Below are 13666 nucleotides of genomic sequence, written 5' to 3' on the forward strand. Positions count from 1 at the left end.
ACACTTTAATTCATTTAGACTGACCATGAACTTACCCTAGCTCCATGCCCTGCCTTTTATTTACTCCAGCGCTCTGTCCCAGCTGCCTTCAGTCTCACAGTTGCCAGAGGCGCCTGCTTCACAGTGAGGATGAGGGCCACCCTCTCCATGAGCCAAAGGAGGCACAAGCTCTCCAGCTGGGGAAGTAACTACACATCTCCTACTTGAGCTCTCTTATTGCTAAGCCATGGGGTAGATCAGCCTTCTTCAAACTGGGGTAGACACTCCCCTGGGAGGTCACTAAGACTTTCCAAATGATGCCCAGGAAAGAATGGGCATCAATTTTTGCTAACTCAAAGGTTGGAGGTTCAAGTTCACTCAGAGGCACCTTGAAAGAAATGCCTAGTCTACTTCTGAAAAATCAGTCCTTGAAAATTCTGTGGAGTGCAGTTCTGCTCTGACACACACGGGGTTGCCATGAGTCAGTGTTGACTCAATAGCAACTGATCCTAGTAATTTCTATAGGTATTCTTTGCAATTATTGATCTGCCTGAAAGTGTGTCTGTGTTTATAACATTCCTTCTCCCATTTTACAAAAGAAAGGTTGATCCCTCATGCACCCCAAATCCTGCTTTGATGCTTTGCTGGGGATGGAGCATCAAACAAAGGGATAAGTTAAAATAATGCTAACCCAAGGCCCTTAACCTCATAAGACTTGCTGCCCTGTCTTACAGGTAATTCTGCAAGAGACAAGAGCATGTTGGTCCGTGGGCTTTGTAATTCATGGCACACAAAGTAGCATGAGTCTGTGACACTGATCTTTTTCAACGTAGCTGGAATTCTTGCAGGATGCCAGACTTTTCAAACTTCAATAAACCCAATTCATGAACAAAACTTTCATCTGATAATTATCTTTCAGATATAGTATGCCTCATTCAATAAAGTAAGTTTATTTGATCAAATAATATTATAAAATATTTATCCCAATTGTAGCCAATCCTCATCTTAACTCATCAGATAAAATATTTAACATTTCCTACCACTTATTAATAAGAAATAAAGTTATTTAATGTATGAAGAAAATTTTTAGATGTCAACTTAAAAATGGGTGAGTTGAGTGCATAGATTTTCAAAGCACTTTTACAAGGTTCATGAGCAAATGATTAAAGACCTGGGATGGGACACTTGCAATCAAGCACTGTGGTGGTTTTATTTTCTTTCTACATATATTAGGTCACTGCTCTGTGCAAGGCACAGCGAGCCTTCTTCAAAATCAGTACAATTTCTGTGCCAGATAAACAGTCTTGTTCCCTGTTATAGGTTATCTGGTCTCAGAGAGCCCACTGTCAGTCTCCCACACTGAGAAATATGAGCATAAAACTCTGCAAACAGAAGTCATGTGCTGTTTTCTTGTCAAACATGACCTTGTTTAGACATGGGGTCTTTGAAGATGTGCTCGGTTAACATGAGGTCTTACTGGAACAGGATGGGTCCTGATCCATTCTGAGTGGTGTCCCTATAAAGAAGGAAAAGAGGCACAGAAGCAGAGGAAGGACAGACACCCTGTAGTACTGCGGCTACAAGCCACCGAACACCTGAAGCTACCAGAAACTTCAGGACAGGCATGGAATAGACTTTTCCTCAAAGCTTCCAGAACTGTGAGGCAACAAATTTGTGTTCTTATAATCCACCCTCTTGGTAGTATTTGGTACGGCAGCCCTAGGAAGCTAATACAACGGGTTAGGGCTTCAGCATATCTTTAGGGGACATCATTCAATCCATGATGCTTGCATAAAACAGGGACCAGAAGCGGTGGCTTGCACAGGAGCTGACGTGAGAGGGGAGCCTCTACACCCCCCAGCCACCCACACACACACATTATGTGCTGTGCATTCTCTGGTGTCCAGGTGCAGGAAGAAATGGTGACACAAGAAACACTGTAATAAGGCACCAAATGGTGTGCTTTAGACCAGAGGTCTCCTACGTGGGGGTGCGCACAAAAGATCCACAGAGGCGAAGGCACATACAAAACTTACAAACAGGGGAGTATCCGTTCACACAGGGAGTGCATGCTCAAGCATGCCATCCCAAAAGGGGTGTTTCGGTTTAGACAGTGAGTGACTCGTGAGGGCGAGGGGACCTATAGAAGGCGGAGATCAACGCAGGCATCGCCAGCCAACCCACCGCCGAGGAGGCAGGACTTTAATAGGACTTTGAGTGACAGAATGCGTGTAACTGGAGATAAACAGGGAAGCAGCCCCAGGAGTAACCTGTCATCAGAAATTTACCAAGCCATTGCTCTGTGCTCAGCTCCGCTCAGGACCCTGAGGGATGGGGTATTTGGGCACAAACTTGATGAGGAAGTCCAGGAGCAGACAGGGAACACTGCAAGATAGAACGTGATTCAGGCCTGACTCTGAGGCACAGTGGGCATCCTTGGGATTTGCGGGTGGGAGAACTCGCAGTGGGTCAGATGGGGTCAGGGCGGCCTTGTACAGGAGTATGGCCACAGCTGTCCGAGTCTGGCCCCATTAGTAGGGTGAGGCCCAACAGCACAGGGAGGAGAGTGAAGGAGCAGGGTCGTTCCCAAATAGCCCGGGAGCCAGACAACAGCCACAGACAGGCACTTGGGGAATGCCTGTGTTTTCAGGTAGCTGAAGGAGTCCCTGGGTGGAGAAAATGGTTTAAGCACTGGACTTCACTGAAAGGTCAGTGGTTTGAACTCACCCATTGGAGCCTCAGAAGACAGGCCTGGTGATCTGCTTGGGAGAGGACACAGCCATTGAAAAAAACCCTATGAAGCACAGTTCTACCCCGCACACATGGGGTTGCCATGAGTCAGGATCAACTCCATGACAACTGGTTCAGTCTTTTGGTTTCCAGGCTCTAGGGCACAAGGAATATCTGGGATGTGTGGCTAAGCCATCCTCAGCAAAACAAAGTGCAGCTTAAGTAAGATGCTGTGTGCAGAGGAAAACCGGTGCTCCACCAGGGCCTGTTGGCTGAGCACTGGGAAGAGATTCCAGACGTTTGCTAATGTCATGTTGAGAAGCTGCGCTGGTAGCGGGGCCGGTGCCCTGAGGATTCTTTCCTACACATCACAAACAACAGTTTGTCCTGGGTAGCTCAGCAGTCTGAGGCCAGTTGCAAGCAGACTGCGGGTACAGGTTTGATTCTGGAATGGTTCGATGACCTTCCCGCAGAGGAAAACCTTGCTCCTCTTCACACACTGCTCACGTGGCCTGGCCAGCATCTGGTGCTGTGGAGATTAGCACACTGGGCTGCTCTCGCTGGGAGACACAGCGGTGAGGTCACTCACTCGGGGCTGTTGGTCAGGAATGTTGTCCTTATCGTGTGTGATGCTTGAGATTGTGTGTCAGCTTGGCTGGGCTATGATTCCCAGTGTTTATATGTGATCACCCCCATGATGGGATCTGCTGTGAACGTGAAAGGAAGTTTCCTTGGGCATGTGGACTGTATCTGAATATAAGAGGGCGTTCTGGCTTTTGCCTGCTCTGAATCCTGCAGCTGCCTCCTGTTCATCTCACCTCTGGTTCTTGGGACTTGAATTCATGGGTCTTCACAGCCTGTCAGTCTTGGAATTCGTGGGTCTTCACAACCCATGGGCAAGAGCCCCACTCTCCAACCTGCTGATCTTTGGTTCCCCAGCCCCTGCAGTTACGTGAATCAGGAGAAAACTTGTGGTCTTGCCTGCTGATCTTGGGATTCCTTGATTTTCACAGCCTGTGAACAAGAGGAAACTCTGGTGGCATAGTGGTTAAGTGCTACAACTGCTAACCAAAGGGTCAGCAGTTTGAATCCACCAGGTGCTCCTTGGAAACTCTATGGGGCAGTTCTACTCTGTCCTATAGGGTCGCTATGAGTCAGAATTGACTTGATGGCACTGGGTTTTGTTTTTTTGTTTTTTTGTTTTTTTTTGGTGAGCAACAGCCCCGCTCTACAGCCTGCCTATCTTGTGTTCTTCAGCCCATGAGGCTATGTGAAATCAGGAGAAGCTTCCGTCCTGATCCACGGACTTGAGACGTTCTAGCCTCTACAATACTGTGAGCCATTTCCTTGATATAAATCTCTCTCTCTATATATATATTTATATATACTCTCTCTCTCTATATATATTTATTTGCTTTAATGGTTTTGCTTCTCTAGAGAACTCAGCCTAAGACACTGTGGAAAACATTTTACGGTCTTTGAAAACACAGTGTCATCTGTAACATTGTAGTTCCCCTTTTGGGAGCCATGGTGTAAGAACAAACTGCAGTGTCGTGTGCTGTATAGCCAGGCAGGTCCATGGGGCTAATTACAGGTTCTGTCCAAAGATAAGCCCAGGTTTGCTGCCCAGCTATGAGTCGAGATCAACATGAAAAATTAAAGCTGAGGGAGAGCTGGTGTGAACCTTTCCAGCCAGAGGCTCAGGAAGCTGGAAGCCTACCCTTCTCCCACATCAACAGAACTGAGAAATGGTTTCTGCAAGGGAGAGTCTTAAACAGCAGATGTTAGAAAGCAAAATACTCGGGGCTATTTTTATGGAAGTTGCATTTCTCTTCCTCTTAGCTATCTCAGGTTTAACAAGGTACTGGGGCTCAAAATTGTAGCAATTCTATTTTTTCTTTGTAGAGCTTTAAAAATGTGTCTTCAAGATGCAACCATGATCTTAACTTTCAAGTCAGTCTCTGTCCACCTACAGGAAAGAGAAGACTTGAAATTGTTTCAGAGCCAGATGGTCTGACTTGATCTTTGTTTGGGCTGAGAATGAAACATAGCCGCTTCCGAGTTCTCAACCTCTAGATGTGAGTCTTCACCACGCAGGGGAGATGCAGGCATCCAGCCAGGACCACGCTTCCTTAAAGAGCTTCTGAGCTGCCCCAGTTAAAGCTACACCCCAGGTGCTTTCGGCTCTGGCTTTCCTTGTTTTACTTTACAAAGGCATCAACCACAATGAAGATATTTTATTTTTATTTGTTTTACTGGTATCTGTAATTCTTTCATGACGTTTTCTGATCCATCTCCAAAATTGATACCCAGCCTCACCTACTTCATAAAAATAGATTTTTCTAGACTCAAGTCTGAGGAGGTGGGAGGAAGAATAGGAAGTACAGAAAAAAAAAAAAACTCCAAATGGAAGGGACAAATAAAGACAGAAAGCAGGAAATAAAAGAAAAATAGCCTGGGGAAATCACTAGCATGCCACTGCCATTGCTCAAATACTTTCCAGATTATTGGATGTGCATTTTGGAAATAAAACTATCAACAAAAATATTTATAGCCAATATAGCTGAAGGTTAATATTCTTAATGCACTTGGAAAAACATTTGGTTCACTTAATAGTCAACTGGTTTTTGACCCTACAAAAGTGTAAATTTCATCAGATTCAAATAATACTGAGTCCCTAACAGGTAAGTGGACCCAGAAATAGTACCATAATGGGAAATTGAAGAAAAAAATAGATTAATAGAAAATACAAGTGGCTTACAACATATAGAAAATATTTAACCACCGTAATAATCAAATAAACACAAATAAAAAGCAGAAATCATCCATTTTCAGTTAGTACATTAGCAAGGCTGTTTACAGAGTACAGCTGCCCAGGGCTAGATGAAGAGAAATAAATACCCTCAAACACTGCTGGAGGGAGCGCAAGGGGTACAACTTTTTTTGAAAGTAAATTGGCAATAATGTAACAAAACTGATCATTTAAAAAGACCAGCTCGGAGAATTTCTCCTAAGAAAATACTGGGGCGGGGTGACGGGGTAGGGGGAAGGAGAGAAATGTTCTGTCCAAAGGAGTGCACTGCAGTATTTATAAAGGTAAAAAATCTGAAGGACTCTCCATGCCCAATGATAGAGAAATTGTTAAGTAGTGATTAGAAGCTCAGGACATGGAGTCAAATAAACTTGTAAGTCCCTCTTTGGGAGTCTAATAAATTAGGTCAGAAAAATTAACTAAAATTCTGAGCCTCAATTTCTGCATCAATATACATGCTGATAACAATTCTTACCATAGGGATATTACTAGGAATAAATGGGAAAATGTATGTGAATTGCTTGGAGCAGTATCTCGAACATAGAAAATGTCAGCTTCTATGTATTATTATTATTTGGCAATCCTCAATATTACAGAGCTAGTGAAAGGATGTTTAAGAATAATTTGTAGTAACATATGAAATACTATGTTATATAAAAAAATCAAAGCATGTAATTATATAGAGATTATGGTCCAGACTCTAAAGTATGCATAGAAAAAGAAGACAAGATTGAATGAAATATAAATCAAAATTTAACAGAGGTTGTCTAGGACTTGGAGTTAGCGGTAGTTTTCCTATGTGCTTTCAACTTCTTTTTCATTTTCTACTTTGCTATAATGAGCAAGTATTATTTTTATCACAGAAAAAGGATAAATTATATTTTCTAAAATGCATCACCAGCCTCTGGTGTTGGCCTCCAGAAAAAGCAGATAATTGTTTTTATCCATGACTACCAGGAAGTGGTGGCGGGCTGCTGTAATGTAGTGGACAGAGAGCTGGAGGAGGAGCTGGAAAACCTGGCTCAGGGTCCTGAATCTGCCATGAAATGGCTCCGCAACCCTTGCCATGCTGGGCCATGGTGATATGGTGATGCTGACAACTCCTTGCATGATTGGGAGAGGATTAAATGAGATCAAGACTTCACTGTGGAGACTTTAAAGAAATGTCTCATCACTCAAAGTCTGTCTTAGAATGTTAAATCACCCTTGGTTGAGAGCTGAATTCTCTGATATCCATTTTGCTCCCCTCTCCTGCTAATGGGTGGATAGAGTAATCTGGCATAATACTCTGTCAGTCTTACCCTCCTTTCCTCACTCCATGTACATGCTCTTCCTCCTTCCTCCCCCTCCCAAAGATAAAAATAAAAGGTGTCTGATCAGATGAGCATGTTCCACCATGGTTCATTGGGCAGAGTGGCACACAATGCCCTCCCCCGGAGCACTACTCAATCTGTGATTCAGTGAAGTTACTCAGTGAACCATTCGCAGCCCAACTATGGCTGCTTTCTGGTAAGAATATATTCAGTCATATGTGGGGAGAAAACTCCACCTATACAAACTCTTACACCTGTTACCTAGACACCTATTTATGGTCACAGACTCCCTATCCTTTCACTGAGTGGGTATTTATCCTACGCACCATAGAAATGAGGAGCCCCGGTGGCACAATTGTTAAGCACTCAGCTGCTAATAAGCAGTTCCAACCCATCCACAGCTCCGAGGGAGAAAAAACCTGTTGATGTGCTCCTATAAAGATTACAGCCTAGGAAAACCTATGGGGCATTTCTACTCTGAGTCGGAATTGACGGTACACAGCACCACCATAAAAACAGCAACAAAAGCCAAGTATTAGTGTGACATCGGTATGAACAGATTCTAAATGAATGCATTTGTTAGATTATAAATTTGTCTGCACGTAAAATCTGCCCAAAATGTGGCTTAGCAAATTACAATTTTACTTCTATGTCATGTAAAACCACTGTGGTGGCTTTGCTCCTGAAGCTTTATCTTGTTGCTCTGTCATGCCCTTGTTTCCAATATGGCACCATCAAATTGGCATTCCACCCAGCTGTAAGGAAGAAAGGGGACAGGGTGAGCACACTCCTCCCCACTGAGATAAATCACCCTCAGGCCTACCACACCTGACCCATTGGTCAGAACTTGACCATGCTCAATGCAAAGAAAGCTAGAGAATGTCATCTTTTTCCCTGGTCAGCCAGTGCCCAGGTTTAATATTCTATTCTATGGAAGAAGGGGAAAATAAATATTAGGGGATAATCTGCTGACTTTCTCTTGGTGACCAAATAGGTTTTTACGATATTACTTTTTTGCTAAGGTGGGAACACCTGGAAGGGAAGTATGATTCTGGTCACATGAAGTATGATTCTGGTCACATGAGGGAAATGGAGTCTCTTGGGCTGAAGGAACCATTCCATCTGCTTTCCTCTTTCTACTTTGGAGACATCTTATAAGCACTTGTCTCTTTTTGGGTGTACCCTTTTTGGGTGTACCTCCCCACTCCCTATCAGCCAAGAAAACGGCCTAGGGGCAATCTTGTCCTTTCTTCTGACTGAGGGGTTAAGTGGTTGTTCTGAGGTGGGCTGTGTCTGAACATCCATAAGAAAGGGAAATTAACATTTCCAGTGTGCCAGCCACTGTCAGGTGCCACCAAACCAAGCCTAGAAAGGATTGAAGAAAAGTAGATGTGAAAAATAAAATAGAAATCTTCCAGAAGATTCATGTTGTGGAAAGAGCATCAGAATAGAAGTCAGGCAGAAGGTTTCAGTTTTGGTAACGGTTTTCAAGCTTGGCTTCTCAGAGCCTTGTTTTCCTCATCTGTAAAATAAGAAGGTTGGTTTGCTACATAAACCCTCAGGTCCTTTCAAAATGCTGTAAAATATAGATTCAAGTCTTCAGCAAAGCAAGTTAACATGTCTTCGATTCCCTGAGGCCTATATGACTCAATAAGTTGGCTTACGTGATAACCTTTATTTAAAGTGAAAAAGAAATACAGGTCACAATGGAGTGTCCGAAATTTAAAAGGAACATTTTCTTTCATGGGGGACAATGGGAAAGGTTATGTGCAACATGAATCTAGTGAAATAACATGAACTATAAGTCCCAAAGGGATACAGAAGCCTTGCCCTTTATCTTGGCAACCTGAGTCCAACAAACAAGAGTTCCAGAGCAGTCATCCTGTGGATTGGAGCCCAGGTTCCCATGCCAGTTCCACTGACAGCCAGAAGTGACTCCCCAGCCCCCATCTTTTCTCCACACCCTCCACATGGAATCTGAGGGTTAGGGCTGTGGTAGAAGCCGACTGTGCACTCAGGAGAGTTATGTGGCACCTATAGTATGAAGAATAGAGAAAAGTAAGGGTTTAAGGTGAAGAAGATCAGGGTAGAAGCACTATAGTAATTCATTGGTGTCATGGATTGAGTTGTGTCCCCAAAAAATATCTGTCGACTTGGCTAGGTCATGATTCCCTTGTATGATTTTATGACTGTCTACCATTTTATCTTCTGATATGATTTCCTTAAATGTTATAAATCCTATTGCTATGATGTAATAAAATGGATTAGCAGCAGTTATATTGATGAGGTCTACAAGATTAGGTAGTGTCTTAAGACAATCTCTTTCGAGATACAAAAGAAAGAAGAAAGCAGAGAGGCTTGGGAACCTCACACAACCAAGAAAGCACTGCCTTTGGACCTGAGGTTCCTGCACTGAGGTGCTCCCAGACCAAGGGAAGACTGACAACAGGGACCTTCCTCCAGAGCCAACATAGAAAGACTTTCCCTGGAGCTGATGCCCTGAATTTGGACTTGTAGCCTACTAGACAGTGAGAGAATAAATTTCTCTTTGTTAAAGCCATACACTTGTGGTATTTCTGTCATAGTAGCACGTAGATGACCAAGACAATTGGTGTCCCAGAAATAAGCATTTACTCTACCTTTGTGAAAGCAAGCTTGCATTTCACTATCATTCCAAAGTCTCTTAATTTAAACACTGTGTGAAATACAGCTGATCTGCCCACCTAATAATTAAATTTTTTAAAATGCTCCTTTTGGACAAATTAGTTTATATTTTTCAGAATAAGCAACTTATGTACTAATTGCCTACTAATAAAAATCTACTTCATCTAAATGTCCACCACCATAATTTTCCTCTGCTTTGTTTCAATTTTCATAATATTGTTGCAGTATTGGGTATGTACAAATAAAAATGTCTATCAATATGAAATTGTATTTTATTTTGATTATGAAATCAAAATAAAATATATTTTAGGCCCTCTAAATTTTTCAAGTACTTTCTTCAATGTGTCATGATTATTTTGTACTTCCTTCTTCAGGGTCTTCCTTGCTTTATTTTTAAGTTTTCAATCAATGATCCACCATTCTGTAGCTCTCTTTATCTCTAGTACATAGCATAGTGCTGGCATAGAATAGGCACTCAATGAATATATGTTGAATAATGAATGAATGAATCCATATCAGTGATTCTTAATATTTGGAATAAAGTCTCCTCTGGGAAACCAATAAGGTCCCTAGGTGGCTCCACTACTAACCTAAAGGTTGGTGGTTGAAACTTACCCAGTGACACTGTGGAAGAAAGGCTTGGCATTCTGCTTTTATAAAGATTACAGCCAAGAAAACCCTACGGAGCTCAATTCTACTCTATAACATATGAAGATGCCATGAGTTGGAATCGACTCAAAGGCAACAGGTTTGGTTTTTTGGTTTGGTTTGGGAATCTAAAGAAATCAGTGGATTCGCTCCTCAGATATTGAACACACACACAATTTTGCATGACAGTTTCAGGGGGTTCAGATAGCCCATCATCAGATCTAGGGTTTATTTAACCTCATGTATCAAGTTAAAGTGTTAAAATTTTTGGAAACACTAAAAGGTATTTGCTATAGCTTGTTATAGGAAGAAAAGATGGTCTCTGGTATTAAATTTATGACCTGGAGCCCTGGTGGCAAAGTGGTTAAAGTGATCAGCTGCTAACCAATAGGTCGGCGGCAGTCTGCTTCCGTAAAGATTACAGCCTTGGAAACCCTGCGGGGCAGCTCTCCTCTGTCCTATAGGGTGCTATGAGTCAGTGGGTTTGGGTTTTGGTTTAATAAGAGACACACTCTCCCACTACTGGACCCTGAGGCCTTAATCCATAATGAACAAAGAATTTCAGGGAACTGGTACCCAAAAGTATCCACAACTCTTACGTAGCCTAAACTAACCAAAGAGAGGCCATCTCTCTGAGTCACAAAGTGCAAATAATCTCAGAATTTATAGGCATTTTAGAGCAGTGCTTCTGACACTTTGCAAGTGCATACAAATCACCAGGGGGGGTCTTATTAAAAAGATTCATTAGGTCTGAGGTGGGGCCCAAGATTAGCATTTCTAACAAGCTCCCAGGGGATGTCATAGCTGCTGGTTTATCCCTTGATCACAAATCAAGTAGCCAGACCTTTCAGCATCCTGCTAAGAGAACCCCGAATGTTATGTCCTCTGCACCCCCTTCCAAACTTCATCATCACATACAGCAGCTCTCAGGTACACATCTTATGTAATGGCTACTTGGCTGCATAAAGTCTGGTGTTAACAAATGCCCCCTCAAAATCATAGGAACTAACAACTTTTTCTACCACCCATCTGTCAGTGTCATACTGTGGTGGTTTCCAGGTTGCTATGACGCTAAAAGAATGTCACCAGTACTTCAAATTCCAGCAGGGTCACTCATAGTGGACAGGTTTCAGGGGAGCTTCCAGACTAATACAGACTAGGAAGAAAAGCCTGGTGATCTACTCCAAAAATCAGCCAATGAAAAACCTATGGATCATAGAATATTGTCTGAGACTTCAGCTCACTTCCTTTGTAAGCATCATCGGGGGGAACAATTATTGGAGAAGGCTGTATTGACACAATGGCTGCAACAATGGACTCAGCATACCAATGATCATGAAGATGGTGCAGGATCAGGCAAATTTTCATTCCGTTGTATATGGGGTTGCCATGAGTCAAATATTGCTAGTCCCCAAACTGGGAATATTTGAAATGTTTGACTGATCTTGCTTTAGGGAAAGTGCTGAAAAGTAGGTCATGGCTCTTTCCCTAAATAGAATCCATGCAGATGTCTCCCACACAGACTTTGTATCTATCTACATAAACTCAGAACCCAGACTTCATGGTAATAGAATACTGTGGTCTGAGCTAGGCTTTGCCAGTGTCAGCACTATTGACACCTGGGGTCGGCTGTCTTTGTGGTGGGTAGGAGTTGTGCATCCTTGCTCTGTAGGATGTTTAGCAGCCTCCCTGGCCTCTACCATCTAGATGTCAGTAGCAACCTGAAGTTGTGACAATTGAAAATGTCTCCAGCCATTGCCAAGTATCCCCCGGGAGGGGGCAAAATTGCCCCCTCCTGTTGAGAACCTCTTGTCTACATCTATCCTTGGTCTTTTGTGTATTACCTTTGGTAGAGTGAATAGAGTGACGCATCAGCTGAGAAGGGAAGGATGTGAAGTTCTGGACACAAAGTCATTTTCCAAAGGTTTCTGTGTGCACACACTGATGAGTCATTCTTCCCAAAACACACAACCACACTCGCCACCCCAGCTCAGGGTCCTTGCTGTGCCTACAAAAGAAAAAAGAAAAGCCAAGGTCTCCTTTTAGGTGGCAGCTAGACCTTGAAGACTTGGGCATTAATTAGCATGTGAAATGGCTCTAGGAGCTCACAACTTCTGAACAGGACTGCTCCTGGGGTGGGGGGTGGGGTGGGGGAGGAGAGAAAGAGACAGGGGAGAGACACAGAGGCTGCACCCTCTGCAAGGGGAATGGCAATTTGCTCCCAGAAGAGGCATAAAACAGCAAAAGCCTCAGGCATAATTGCCGTGGGAGAAATGGTTCCCATTGCACCTGGAAAGAGAACACAGGTGTGCTGCCCTGGGGTGAAAAAAAAAAAATTTTTTTTTTTTTTTTTTGCCCTGGGGTAGGATGAGACAAATCTTGTGTGCCAGGCATATATTGCCAAGAACCAGCTTCTTCCCCTAGCATCTCCAAGTGGCCCCATGCACTCCAGTTGCCCTGGCCGCATCGTTCTTGGTCTCTCCCTGCCCTCACCACAAATGCTCCAAGAAAATTCAGAAAGCAAAAACAATACTTGTTTACCTTTCTGGGGCCTCACCAGTGAGCTCAGGCATCAGGCCCCACTGGCACTTCCAGTAACTCAACGTCCTTGGACAGGGTCCAAGACAGCCAGGGTACAGCCAGTGCATGTTCTGGAGTTGTCCCTGAGCACAGAGAACCTAGAGTTTACCGTGACACGGAGCTGCGGTAAACCAACTACCAAGGTTAAACACAAACACAAGAGACACAAGATCAATACTTTTTTAAATCACTGTATTGAGCTCTTTACTGCAGGCGACTGTCATGCCAGCCCTGGGCAGTCTGCTCCCAGACTGAGGGGATCCTCTTTTCTTTTCCTCTATGATCATGGACCCTCTTTCTCCTCATCCTCTTACTCTGCCTTCCTGCCTAACCCCGCCCCATTTCCACTTTTTTTTCATCCTCTTCTTCATGCTCCAAAAGTTTCCCCCAGGATTTATTATGACACTGTATATATGGTGTACCCCAATACTTGTGCCAAGCAGCTACCATGTGAGTCTGGGTGACCTGGGACATATGTAATTGTCCATTTTTGCAAAACCTTCTCCCAAAGCATTGGAATCAACTCAACAGCAACTGAGTTTGTTTTATCTCAAAGCACTTTGGAGTACCTTGATTTCCTCAGTAAATACTTGTGGGAAAAACTGTACTGAAAAAAATAACTCAATTCACTTTCCAAACAATTTTTTCAGGTTGGGGATGGTTTAATTTGTGATTTTTGTTTTTTTTAAATAGGCATATGGCACAAACTATTTTGGTATTCCTGCCCCCAAAGCTTCAAATGAATAGTGATCTCTAAACAAGCACTTAAATTGCTGGAATAAATTCATCAGTGTTATTTATAATAGCTAAAATATGGAAGAAACCACAACGTAAAAGAGAAAAGAATAAATAAACTCTCGTACATTCATGCAAGGCAGTATTATGCACCCACATTCATATTCTCAAAGAACACTTTAACGCTGAAAAAAAAAAAAAGGAT

General features: G+C 43.0%; 1 long non-coding RNA gene across 1 annotated transcript; it reads right to left on the reverse strand.

Moving 5' to 3' along the window:
- Positions 1 to 7106: 7106 nt before the first annotated feature.
- On the reverse strand, positions 7107 to 13057 carry LOC135232939 (uncharacterized). The gene is made up of 3 exons (XR_010323566.1): positions 12688 to 13057; positions 11991 to 12154; positions 7107 to 7589 (listed from the first exon to the last, which is right to left on the reverse strand). It is a non-coding gene; the product is annotated as an uncharacterized LOC135232939 (long non-coding RNA).
- Between the last annotated feature and the right edge of the window lie 609 nt (positions 13058 to 13666).

Source organism: Loxodonta africana, chromosome 1 (genome assembly GCF_030014295.1).
Source record: "Loxodonta africana isolate mLoxAfr1 chromosome 1, mLoxAfr1.hap2, whole genome shotgun sequence".
Taxonomy (NCBI): domain Eukaryota; kingdom Metazoa; phylum Chordata; class Mammalia; order Proboscidea; family Elephantidae; genus Loxodonta; species Loxodonta africana.